Source organism: Leiobunum rupestre, chromosome 1, assembly GCF_980474605.1.
Source record: "Leiobunum rupestre chromosome 1, qqLeiRupe1.1.hap1, whole genome shotgun sequence".
In the NCBI taxonomy this organism is placed as follows: domain Eukaryota; kingdom Metazoa; phylum Arthropoda; class Arachnida; order Opiliones; family Sclerosomatidae; genus Leiobunum; species Leiobunum rupestre.
Genome location: NC_143384.1, coordinates 25,003,204 through 25,016,109, shown reverse-complemented (window position 1 = coordinate 25,016,109; position 12,906 = coordinate 25,003,204).

Below are 12,906 nucleotides of genomic sequence, written 5' to 3'. Positions count from 1 at the left end.
AAATTTAATTTATCATAATCCTAAATTTAGTTTATCAAAATTCTGAATTTAATTTATCATAATCCAAAATTTAATTTATCATAATCCAAAATTTAATTTATCATAATCCAAAATTTAATTTATCATAATCCAAAATTTAATTTATCATAATCCTAAATTTAATTTATCATAATCCAAAATTTAATTTATCATAATCCAAAATTTAGTTTATCAAAATTCTGAATTTAATTTATCATAATCCAAAATTTAATTTATCATAATCCAAAATTTAATTTATCATAATCCAAAATTTAATTTATCATAATCCAAAATTTAATTTATCATAATCCTAAATTTAGTTTATCAAAATTCTGAATTTAATTTATCATAATCCAAAATTTAATTTATCATAATCCAAAATTTAATTTATCATAATCCTAAATTTAATTTATCATAATCCAAAATTTAATTTATCATAATCCAAAATTTAATTTATCATAATCCTAAATTTAGTTTATCAAAATTCTGAATTTAGTTTATCAAAGCAGGAATCCATACCTCTACTTGGAATGCTTATCCTGGCGTATCGCAAGATCACTCTGACGGCTTAGACTCCGCCTACGAGATAAAAAATCCCCTTTGCGCGTGCTCCCCTCTAACGTTGTTGTTTGTTAAGCTAACATAGTGACGTCAAAAAACACCGTCAGCCACATCGAGACGAAAATCTGCCGCGATAAGCATTCCAAGTAGAGGTATGGACTCGTGATCAAAGTTATAAATTTAGTTTATAAAAATTCTCAATTTAGTTTATCAAAATTCTCAATTTAGTTTATTCAAATTCTAAATTTAGTTTATCAAAATTCTCAATTTAGTTCATTCAAATTCTAAATTTAGTTTATCCAAATTCTCAATTTAGTTTATTCAAATTCTAAATTTAGTTTATCAAAATTCTCAATTTAGTTTATTCAAATTCTAAATTTAGTTTATCCAAATTCTCAATTTAGTTTATCCAAATTCTTAATTTAGTTTATTCAAATTCTAAATTTAGTTTATCCAAATTCTTAATTTAGTTTATTCAAATTCTAAATTTAGTTTATCCAAATTCTCAATTTAGTTTATTCAAATTCTAAATTTAGTTTATCAAAATTATCAATTTAGTTTATTCAAATTCTAAATTTAGATTATCCAAATTCTAAATTTAGTTTATCAAAATTCTGAATATAGTTTATCAAAATTCTAAATTTATTTGATCATAATTAATCATTTACTTTAAGAATAAAATTCTGGGGCGTATTTTCATATTTTATACGATAATTTGTTGTTTTTTTAAATTGAATAACGATATTTCGCCTAATAACCGTGAGAAATCGGGGAACTTTAAAAGGGCAAACAGATAAATTAAAAATAACCATAAAATGTCAGGGAAATAAACCGACGAATGACAAGGTCTTGGACTGTAAGTCGAGGATCCGAGAAAACGTTATGGCAACCTTTAGACCATGTCCCAGGAAGGTATCAGCTGGACGGATAGCAGAGTCAAAAGATCAAGTTTTATGACCTTTGGTCGAGCTGGAAATTCCTTAAGGGATTTTATATGCTAATTTCTTGAAATTTGGACTTTTGTAATGCCCATTTCAAACATGCGTAAAAGTGGTCATTCAAAGTTAAAATTGGGTAAAATGACCAAAACTGGCCAGTTCAGTTTGAATCAGGAGTGGTCAATATGGTCCAAAATGGTCAGCTTGCGATCAGAGATGGGCACTTGTTTTTCCTATCTATCTTTTTATCTCTCAAAATCATCAAGATGGCGCCAACATCACTATCACGATCAATTTTTTTTATAACCCGCAACGTTTCAACATCATTTTCAAATCAAAGATGAATAACTTAAATCGATCAATTTTTTTCCTTTAAATTTTTTTAATATAGCGCCACTATCACTATTCCGATCAAATTTTCTAACAATACCTCAATACCCGATCAATTTTTTTTCAAAAAACCCACAAAGTTTAAAAATCAAATTAAAATCAAATCTTAGTACTTCCTACCTGATGGATTTTTTTACCTTTCAAAAATCTTTGGAAAGCACCACTATCAAATCCCTATCAATTTTTATCTAAAGCCCTTTAAGTTACATATCAAGTAGTAAGTTATAAGTTAAATAAATAAAATAATTTTTACCTTTTAAACAAAAATTCTAAATTTCAAACGAGTCAAACGACTTCACAATGGTAGGCTTTCCAATTGCAGGGCGAGCTACGTACCCTCATCCAGCGACTAATGTATGGTTTGATTTGGTTTTGGTTTTATTTACCGCGCCCAGTGTTGCCAAGTTTTGAAAGTAAAATTTACCTCTCAGAACGTAAAAATTTCCCTTTTGGATCAAAAATTCCCTCAATAACCACAGCACCCTTACATTCGTGAAAACTCCTCGGAAAACAGGCACCATATTTAATATTTTTTAATATAATAAAAAATTACAAATATGTGACAAAACTTATTAAATAAAAGACGATAAAAACGAGGCTTTAGCTATATAATTGTGTTTTGAGAGCCGCAGGGTCTTTCAGATTTGACCTTGAGGGGATACAAAAACCGGAATCTACTGCGCATGACGAGACTATCGCATGCTGCCTTCACTTTTTCTATCTCGTCTCACTTTTACTATCTCGTCTCTAATCCCTTCAAAATTCCCGCAAAATATGAGTATTTCGAGAAAAATTCCCTTTTCCCCTCCCCGATAATTTAACGACGAAAAGGGAAATTTCCCGCACATTGGCAACACTGACCGCGCCCTAAAGAAATTTCTAGAATTTGTTTACAGTCTACACAAAAGATGCAGAGTTCCAAGCCCACGTGATGACATCGAAAGTTCGAAACCACCAATCAGCAATCACTGTAGTTGGCGCCTTTTTTAGGACACGGCCAACTTTAATCTATAGCGCAAGATCGAAGTTGGCCGTGCTTAGGATAACGTGTACCTATGTATGAGCATGGTATGAGTTACAATAAAACCTTGAACCTTGAACCCTGTAACGTTGAGACAGACAGAGCACCAACCACGAGCTTTCCCCCTTTTTGTCAGCCCCCATACTCCTACCGGCATCCCGGCGGCGCGTTTGCTAGAGAAGGCGAAAATAAAATTGGTATTTCTTCTCGAACTTTAATGAGGGGGGTGGGAGGTTAAAATGAACAACGCGTCAGAAACAAGATGTGCAAATTTATTCTATCTATCATTTACCTCTCAAATCGTATAGATGGCGCCAATATCACTATCGCGATCAATTTTTTTAAAAACCCCGCAATGTTTAAATATCAATTTAAAATCAAAGATGAGAAACCTTTCTCGATCAATTTTATTCCTCTCAAATTTTTTAATATAAAGCCACTATCACTATTACGATCAATTTTTCTATACATAAAATACGTGGAATCACAACCAATCAATTAGTATATAATTTTTTGGGTTAAAAATCGTATCAAAAATGATAGAATTATAAGGTATATTTCGGGAATAAATCACAAAAAAGTATCAGATTCAAAAAAGATATGATAGTGCCCATCTTGCGATGGGAGTGGTCAATATGGCCAAAAATGCGTGATAAAAAAACACGAGCTCGTGGCGCCGAGTAAAACCTTTTTAATTTTCATTATTTTAGCCTAATATTCCGCCTATCTACCGAAAACCCCTTCCATAAAAATTTGTAAAGGTTAACGTTAATAGTTTGTGTAGGGAGCTGTTGGCTCGCGTGGCATGTTGGGCTTGCTATCACCCTCCTACGCATTGTAACCCGGCCACCTTAATTAATGGCTCTAAAAGTCGCTTGATGACTTAGGCCTAAGGTGGTGCCTTGGGTATTAGCCTAGCTGATTTTTTTTACCAAATATTTCGGCTTAGTGGAAGTCTCGCATATTTTAGACCCTAGAGGGCTCTGTTCCTAGAAAATATCGTGATTACGCAATAACTATGAAAATCAGATTGGTTGTAAATCTCGTTAATTGTCATACTTATTGTTATGTTACTTATGCTTTTATTTATTAGATATGTATTTCCTTTTTATCACGAGCTTCTATTTTCTGCAATAGATGACGCTATTAACAAAGTCTGACTTTCGATGGCACAGCTATTTCTATTACTATAGTATACTCCAACTCCCTACAAGTCGAATAACTCTGCCCACACCTAGCGCTAAATATTGGATTTGGTAAATATGGCAACGTAATCATTAAATTAAGAGAAAGCTCTCGGCTGATGAGGCAAAATCCGCTACACGGCGATAAATTTAACGGGCCAAGTTTTAATTTCACCAAGAATAACTCCATGCACCGTTTTCTTTGCGGAAAATCTTTCGACGAAAGTAATTTTGATTCGAAATCACGTATTTGGATCCTCGAGAGCTCTTCAGATTTCGGAATAATTGTATTCCCTTTTCAAAGTGGCGCCGAGCTGAAACTAAAACTACTATTAGCAATTCATTAGAAGAGACGCCTCAGCCATTAACCGAAACTGACGAGCGCCAAGACTTTTCAGAAAAATAAAACTTTTCCCCATTTTACTTTTTATTTCTTTTTCTTTAGCAAATCTAATTTAGGATAAAAAAAAAATTTAAATTGTAACAACTGTTCAAAGGATATTTTTCGAAGACGGGGTTTCGTTAACGACGGCGATGGTAATTTACAACGTTTTCAACTAATTGGTACTTTTTAGAAGCGCGTTGGAACGGTCTTTGAAGGTTAAATTATTTTTCGCGGTTAATAAAAAATACGTCACTTTTTAAATGTTGGCTTCTCTCTGAACACGGCTGTTGCGTTTGTCAAACACTTCAACAGGCGTTTGTTGATCTAAAATGTTGTAAGTAAGTAAATGTAAGTTTTGTAAATTTAATAACACTTCAACAGGCGTTTGTTGATCTAAAATGTTGTAAGTAAGTAAATGTAAGTTTTGTAAATTTAATAACACTTCAACAGGCGTTTGTTGATCTAAAATGTTGTAAGTAAGTAAATGTAAGTTTTGTAAATTTAATAACACTTCAACAGGCGTCTAGAATAATAAAATTAATTAATAAATAAATAATAATAGAATACACAACGATAAAGAAATCAAACCGTCTTGCAAAGACTACCACGGAGCTGCGTTCTCCTTGTGTTTGTGGCTCTAAGCTGGGTGTAGTTTAAATTTTGGTCATAAGTATCGCCGCCTACCGACCGCGTTTTAAATTGAATATATGATAGCTGTCTGCTCTTTCAAAAATCTCCATGCGCAACAGCTGAAAGTGTCAAACGAAAAACATAGTAATTCTAAAGTGGTCTGCTATTTCTTCACATATTTAGTTGACGGATATAAATGCAGATGGCGCTATATTTTCTAAGCTCGAAGCCTTTAAGTATGTTACCTTTCATGACAAGGGTAAACTTATTTGTTAGTATTTGAATCATAAATTCCAGTACTTATACAATCATTTTTCATATTTACATTTAATCCTGTATGTATGTATCCTTTCTTTCGCTTATTGAAACTATGGTAATATATTAAAACTAAGTACGTAGCGATAATAGCAGACGACTTTTTGATATTTTTCACATATCGGCCACTAGCGGTTATAGGCGCTAATTACGTTAAAACGAAGTCGTAGCGCATGATAGTTGAAAATTTTTATATCCTATCTATTTGAATTTTTTAAGTTGGGGTGGCGGAGTGGTTAGCGCTTTCACCTCGCAGCAAAAAGAGCCGGGTTCAATCCCAGCATGTGGCACTGGGTGAAAACTCGGCACAACTCCTTCTGCATTGAGTTTGCAAGTTCTCTCCACAGGTTTAAGGGGTTTTCCCCCCGAGCTCTTCGGTTTCCCCTTCCATAAAAACTTGTAGAGGATAACGGTAATAGTTAGTGTAGGGAGCTGTTGGCTTGAAGGGCTTGCCACCACCCTCCTACGCATTGTAACCCGGCCACCTGAATTAATGGCTTTAAAAGTCGCTTGATGACTTAGGTGGTGCCTTGGGTATTAGCCTAAAAAAAACTTTAATTTGAGATAATGTTGGCTGAGCAGACAGCTTTCCTACATTTAATATAAAACTCGTCCAGTAGGCGGCGACACTTCTGATCAAAGTTTGCTTTTCTCACAAAGCCTATAAACTTTTGTACATAAACAGTACGCTATATCAATTTCGATAAATTTCTAGCTTACGAAAAATTGTGGATAAACTCTGTGAATGCGGTACCGGTAATTAAAACTCATAATCGGTCGGAAATTTCGAAATTACAGGTTCTCAGGGCGTTAGGTTAAACAATTACCAGAAAATAATGTCGTTATTCGATAAAATATTAATTAATCCGATCATTTCGGTCTTCAAAATTAATTACTGTTTCCGAAGTTCGCGACTCCACCCATTTTTTGTCACATTCTGCCTAATCGTATTAATTGAAGAGGATACGCTGATGTAAAAAGAAATGCCTAAGCTTCTGTTAATCGTATTAGAATACTAATCCTATTAGCGTTTGGGCTAGCAGTTTGAAAAAAAAAATATATTTCGGGGATTTCTTTGATAAGAAAGCGTTAGTGTTTTACTTTCGTTACTATGTGGAAGGTGACAAATGTTCTGTAAATAGAATTCTCCTCATATGAAAAGTCAAAAGTTTCAAGTAGATTTCTTCTAATAGGTGTAGTCATAATTCTAAAATAGACTTCTTCTAAAAGGTGTAGTCATAATTCTAAAATAGATTTCTTCTAAAAGGTGTAGTCATAATTCTAAAATATAATTCTTTTAATCATAAGTCTAAAATATAATTCTTCTAATCATAAGTCTAAAATGGAATTCTTATAATAATAAGTCTAAAATATAATTCTTTTAATAGGTGTAGTCTTAAGTCTAAAATATAATTCTTCTAATAGGTGTAGTCTAAAGTCTAAAGTATAATTCTTCTAATAGGTGTAGTCTTAAGTCTAAAGTATAATTCTTCTAATAGGTGTAGTCTTAAGTCTAAAGTATAATTCTTCTAATAGGTGTAGTCTTAAGTCTAAAGTATAATTCTTTTAATAGGTGTAGTCTTAAGTCTAAAGTATAATTCTTCTAATAGGTATAGTCTTAAGTCTAAAGTATAATTCTTCTAATAGGTATAGCCATAAGTCTAAAATATAATTCTTGGAATAACCGTTTTTATAAGTTTAAATAGGATATTAAAAAATTATCTGAAAGTATTGTGAATACATTTCACACTTTTATCTCCAAAAAAAAAGAAATAAAATTCTATTAAAAAAAAACTAAATAAATAGGGACATTTACAGCTGGTTTCTCTCTCATTGCTATTGGTTTGTGGGTTAGAGTTGTTTAATTTCGAAATATTTGAAGCCCTTTTGTGGCATTTATTTTGAAATAATAATTTATAGAGTCGAAAACAATTTATTACGTGGGGCGTGAATATAATTTTTGGGGTATATGTAGATATCTCAATCGGCCAATGCGGGTAAGCGCACCGTTCCGGTTGACTCGGTTTGATTGGGCTAATTAATATCGTGCCAAAACAGAGAAACGAAAGGGTACTTAAAAATAAAAGCTACCTTCCATTAATTTCGCCATCTCTTCCCCAAAACCGAATTCCACTTGACAGTTCAAATTTATTTAATTTTTCGAATCTAGAAAGGTAATTTTCGCTAATAAATTCTTTCATACAAGCCAAAAATTTAGATTTTCCTAAGCAACGAATTAAACTTCACAGTAGTAAATTAAACATGAATAATTATAGGGTAAAGTTAAATTTTTACTTATTAAAAATTAAATTAACAATTCAATGAATATTTTGTTAAGAATTCAGAAATCTATTATTCATATATTATTTATTAAGTTTTTAATTAGGCAATATTGAATATAATTTTTTTTCATCTTAAACTAATTTACTAAATGAACAATTTAATGAGCATTGTTAAGAAATAAGAAATAACTGTGAAATAGAAAATTATTATTCATAGAAGGTTTTATTTAGCTAGTATTAAACATTTACAATTAGTTTCTATTTTAACAATTAAATGGATATTGCTATAAAATCAGACAATTACACCAAAATACCAGAGCCGGGTTCGATCCCAGCTTGTGGCACTGACTGAAAACTCGCAACCACTCCTGCGTTGAGTTTGCAAGTTCTCTCCCCACTGGTTTAAGGGGTTTCACCTTGGATAAATAATAGTAGTTCCTACCTGGATATATCACTTATAGTCCCGCGTGCATTTGCTAAGTGTTTGTTTGCCTAGAGTTCTTAAATTACCGTAATTTAGGAAATCAGTAAATTACGCGGTAATTTACCGCGTAATTTACCGTGTTGCGGTAAATTACCATAATTTTTTTTTAAATGTTTTTTTGTACGATTAAAACAAGGAATACAAAGAAGAAACGCTTTTGTTGGGTATTGTACATTTTATAAATTACCACAATAGGTTATAAATGCCCAAAAATGTTCAATTATCTTCATTTTGAGATGCATTATCAGTATAGTATCATCATATTCCTCAGGGTATCCACTATCGTTTTCATCCTCCTCAGATTCATCGATAGTTAATTGAACCGGTATAAACAGGGCTAGACATAAGTATTCTTCCTATTAAACGTATCAAACTATTCTAACACGGCCTTCGACTCCTTGGAAATTCGCAACCAAAACGAATCTAGATGGCGCAGCGGTGCCTAGCTAGCTTCTAATTGGAACCAACTTTGTAACACTTACGGTTCTCGAGTTAGTTTTTGGATGACCTTGAAGACATGGTTCAAGGTCATCGACATTTTCGCAGAAGGTTTCCCCCTACTCTTGTATACGACTTGAAAATTTCAAAATCGTACCTAAAACAGATTTTGAGATATTCGCCCTGGTTCATTTTTTAGTGGACACCCTGTATATTAAGACATTTTCTAAAACATTTTCCATTTAAATAGGGGGTCCTGGTGACCCTTGACCCCTCTTTGAATGATTTATCACAGCATTTATTTTGAGAGTGAATGACCTCCAGACTACCCCTAATGGCAAGTCTGATATCAACCAATCGGACCTAATACTCTATGCTGAAAGAGCTGCTAGCATGACATCTATCGCACTGTAGACACTACTTGCTTTAAGATTGATTACTTCGACATCTAACCTCGCTTCATACCGCAACGCTCATTTATTCCCTCTCTGAGCTTACCCATTTGGTTTATCCTCGTTAGCTTAACTAATTTCATTCGATAGACCGATTCGCAAATTGCTTAAGGGGAAACAAATTTTGATTTAAATGCATTTCTTTATACTAGATGGCCCAAATTTGGAACTTTTTGCCTGAAAGGAATAAGTACTTACCGCCTTATTACAAAAAAAATAAAAGTTCTAAAACTATTTTAAGCGATGTTTTATGTAAAAACTATAAACGAAGAAAAATTAGACTCTAAAAAGAAACACGAAAATATATTTTAATTGTTTTTAGCTGAATTTAATTTTTTAATTTCAGACTATTGGCGCCATCTTTTAAGGCTTCGGGAATTTCAAAGTGGGCTTCTAATTTCGTTACTGCAACGAAAGGATTTTCTATGGAAATATGAATCGATTTAAACTGATTTACGAATTGATTAAAATGAAACAAACAATTAGAGGCCTTAGAGGTTCAATTTTAATGCTTTTATATAATCCTAGATGGCGCCAATTTAAACATTTCGCAATTGGAGTCACTCGCCCGTTTCGTTTCGCTTCAATGACAAATTACGAAAAGTTAAGCTAATGTTAATCGCTTGAAACATGGACCATGCAGGTAGGTTAATCATGGATAGTAGATTTTAGAGGATCGGTAAAAAGCCTGGTTTTTAGCCCCCGTAAACCAATCACACTAAGGGAGTCGTCCAAGGTTATTTGAAAAAACAAGTATCGCTAAGAGTGGACGATACTGTTCGAAAAAAGAAAAAAGATAAACACGAAGTACATTTTTACGCCAAAAGGTATTTTTTCACGTTTTTATAGATTAAATATGATATGCTAAATATCTGTTGATAGTTTTTATTGAATTAAAAAACCAAAATTAAAAATTACTAAAATATAAAGCGCAAAAAATACGTAACAATATCAACCGCATTAGATTGCCATTTTGAAATTTTAAGATCACGTGGTACAAACGACTTTGCAAGACTCCCTCGGAGTCTCTCGAGCCACTACCGACTAAATTATCAAGGCCCGTGCGCGCTCTATCCGAAGGGGGGTACTTTGACTGAAGGATTACGCGTATTTTCCCGGTAGATGGCGATCTTAAGTCTAATTCTTTAGGGGTTATTCGTAAAATCGCAAAGTAAGGGGCAGTTCGCTATGATAATATTCAAATTGCTTTCAAATGGGCTTTCTATCAATTTTCAAGACGATATTGCTCGAAGAAAGTATATTTCCGTGTAAAGTGACCATAACATTCCATAATAAGGGAAAACAACAAAGAATAAAAACCTTTAGGCCTACAACAATTTACAAAAAATTAATCATCTAAAGTTTAGGATCTTATTTTTATTGCAACTGATCAATCACAGTTCCCATAGTAATACTTTCTTGTCAAAGAAAGCTATATTCTTACAAAATATCACAATTTCTTTTTGGTAAAGAATATTTTTTACACTTTATCACCTAAGCTTTTTTAAAACATCACAGCAATATTACTTAATATGAGTAGAGCTATAAAAAGTGAGGTAGACTTGTATCTCATTAATATTTCTACATTTTTAAAACATCACAGCAATATTACTTAATTTAAAAAATGAGTTGAACTATAAAAAGTGAGGTAGACTTGTATCTCATTATTATTTAGAATTTACAATATACTTTTTTCTGGTGCAAGAAAAAACCTTTTATCACCTTATTAGTTTTAATTAAATTTACCTAGTTACTTTAGTTTTTAGGCCAAAAAAAATTCGATTTAATAAATTTTACTTACAAATAAGAAGTAGTACATCCACATGTACTTGTAAGAGCGGCAGTGCCTGAACGATTTTACGTACTTGTATCGTCGCGAAGCAGACGACGCTTCACAAACACGGCCAATACATTCGTGAAAGCTGGCCGCAGTTTTCGACGAATAAGCGCCTCTTGCGGCTATTGGTAGCGAACTAAAATTGCCAGAAACAAAATTCGGTTTCGATGGGCGCACGGGCCTTGATAATTTAGTCGGTAGTGCTCGAGCTGATTGATAAGCGGGGATAAATTAAATGCACTGTGGAAGGGTATCGAAAACCTGTCCTCTTAATTTACTGTCCATGGGTAAATTATCTTATAGATAAAAAGAACGACTGCGCATGCGCTATCTGCCATAGCCTTTCCCTCTGTAAAAAAGCAGAACCATATTTGCCGAATTAATTTTGTATAAATGCGCTCCTCGCGGTTTTTTGTGCAAAATGCATGCGTTCTATACTCGCAAAAATGGCCGAGGAAAGTGAAGTTTTCGACAAATCGGATCCTTTACATAAAAGAAATGTAATAAAACAAAGATAAATATTCGGTCGGGGTATAATGATAGGGAAATTGTAAAGGGAGACGGGATATAGGACCAAGTGTATGAAGTCTTGGATTAAGAATTTTCTTAACTGTTCCCGATATTTTTACAAGTTAGGCATGGCCTAAATCGGAAGCCTTACTGAAGTACATCCACCTCTTTGAAGCACCTCAAGAATTCTGTTCAACTATCACTGTGAGAATCTTAGTCGGGACTTAGGCGACAGTACATGCCAGAAAGTTAGGTTAGGCTTAGTTCATCAAGTTTAGAAATGAAATGGATTCCAGTTAATCTTATTGAAAAACCTCAGCCATACGCGGCTTACTGGTTATTTTTACCTAATACAATGGTAAATTACCATTACTATATAACAGGGTTTTCCATTTGATTGCTCGAGATAATAATGAGCTAGGCTAATACCCTTGGCATCACCTTAGGCCCAAGTCATCTAGCGACTTTTAATGCCTTTAAGCAGGTGGCCGGGTTACAATGCGTAGGAGGGTGGTGGCAAGCCCTTCATGCCACGCGAGCCAACAGCTCCCTACACTCACTACTGTTCACCTCTACAAGTTTTAATGGAATCTGTCTCTGTCGTCATAGATCTCGTCCCAATCGACTAGAGTAAAACCGCAAATGGAACATTGCATTAGCATATTCCCGCGCTTTGTTGTTTTTCGCCTGCGAATAATTTGAATTTTCGCGTCTTGGTCTGCCATTTTGCCAAAAAATCTAAACGGATCACGCTAAAATTTGCTCCGATCTCGATCTCGATTTCGATCCGTTGATCTGTTGAAATCGACAGATCAGTTTTGGGCAATCTCGGAGCCACCGAGAGCGCGAAATGGAACGTAAAATGTTGGTCAGAGCGATCTAGAGCGCTCGAGAGCAGTCAAATGGAAAACGCTATTAAACTTTATATTAAAAATTGAAACCCAAAAACAGACCAGATTTAGTCGGCTCGACATGAAGTTAAGTTAGAAGAAACCACCTATGGACTATGAGAAGGAGGATAAAATACGCGAAAAAGTAGATAAGTCCATAATTAAAAGGGATAATATAGCTAAATCCTAAACAAATTTGAAGAAAATTAAAAACTTACTAATAACTCGTACCGATAGGTCTTCGAGCAACGCGAAACTCGGATCAAATAGATCTTCGAGTAATAAACTAAATTAAAAATAAATAAAATAGCCAGAAATTCCGGTTGTGTTCTATTTGGAACTCCCCCCTTTTCGGCTTTACGTTGCTATACGCAACGCGTTTTGAAATTTTTAATGTTTAGGCTTAGTTTCTCTTTTCGATTTGATAGTCGCCAGCCAGATTTCCCGCACGGTACTGATGAGTTCCAAATAGAACTAAACCGGTCTACCGTTGGAATTTCTGGCTATTTTATTTATTTTTAATTTAGTTTATTACTCGAAGATCTATTTGAACCGAGTTTCGCGTTGCTCG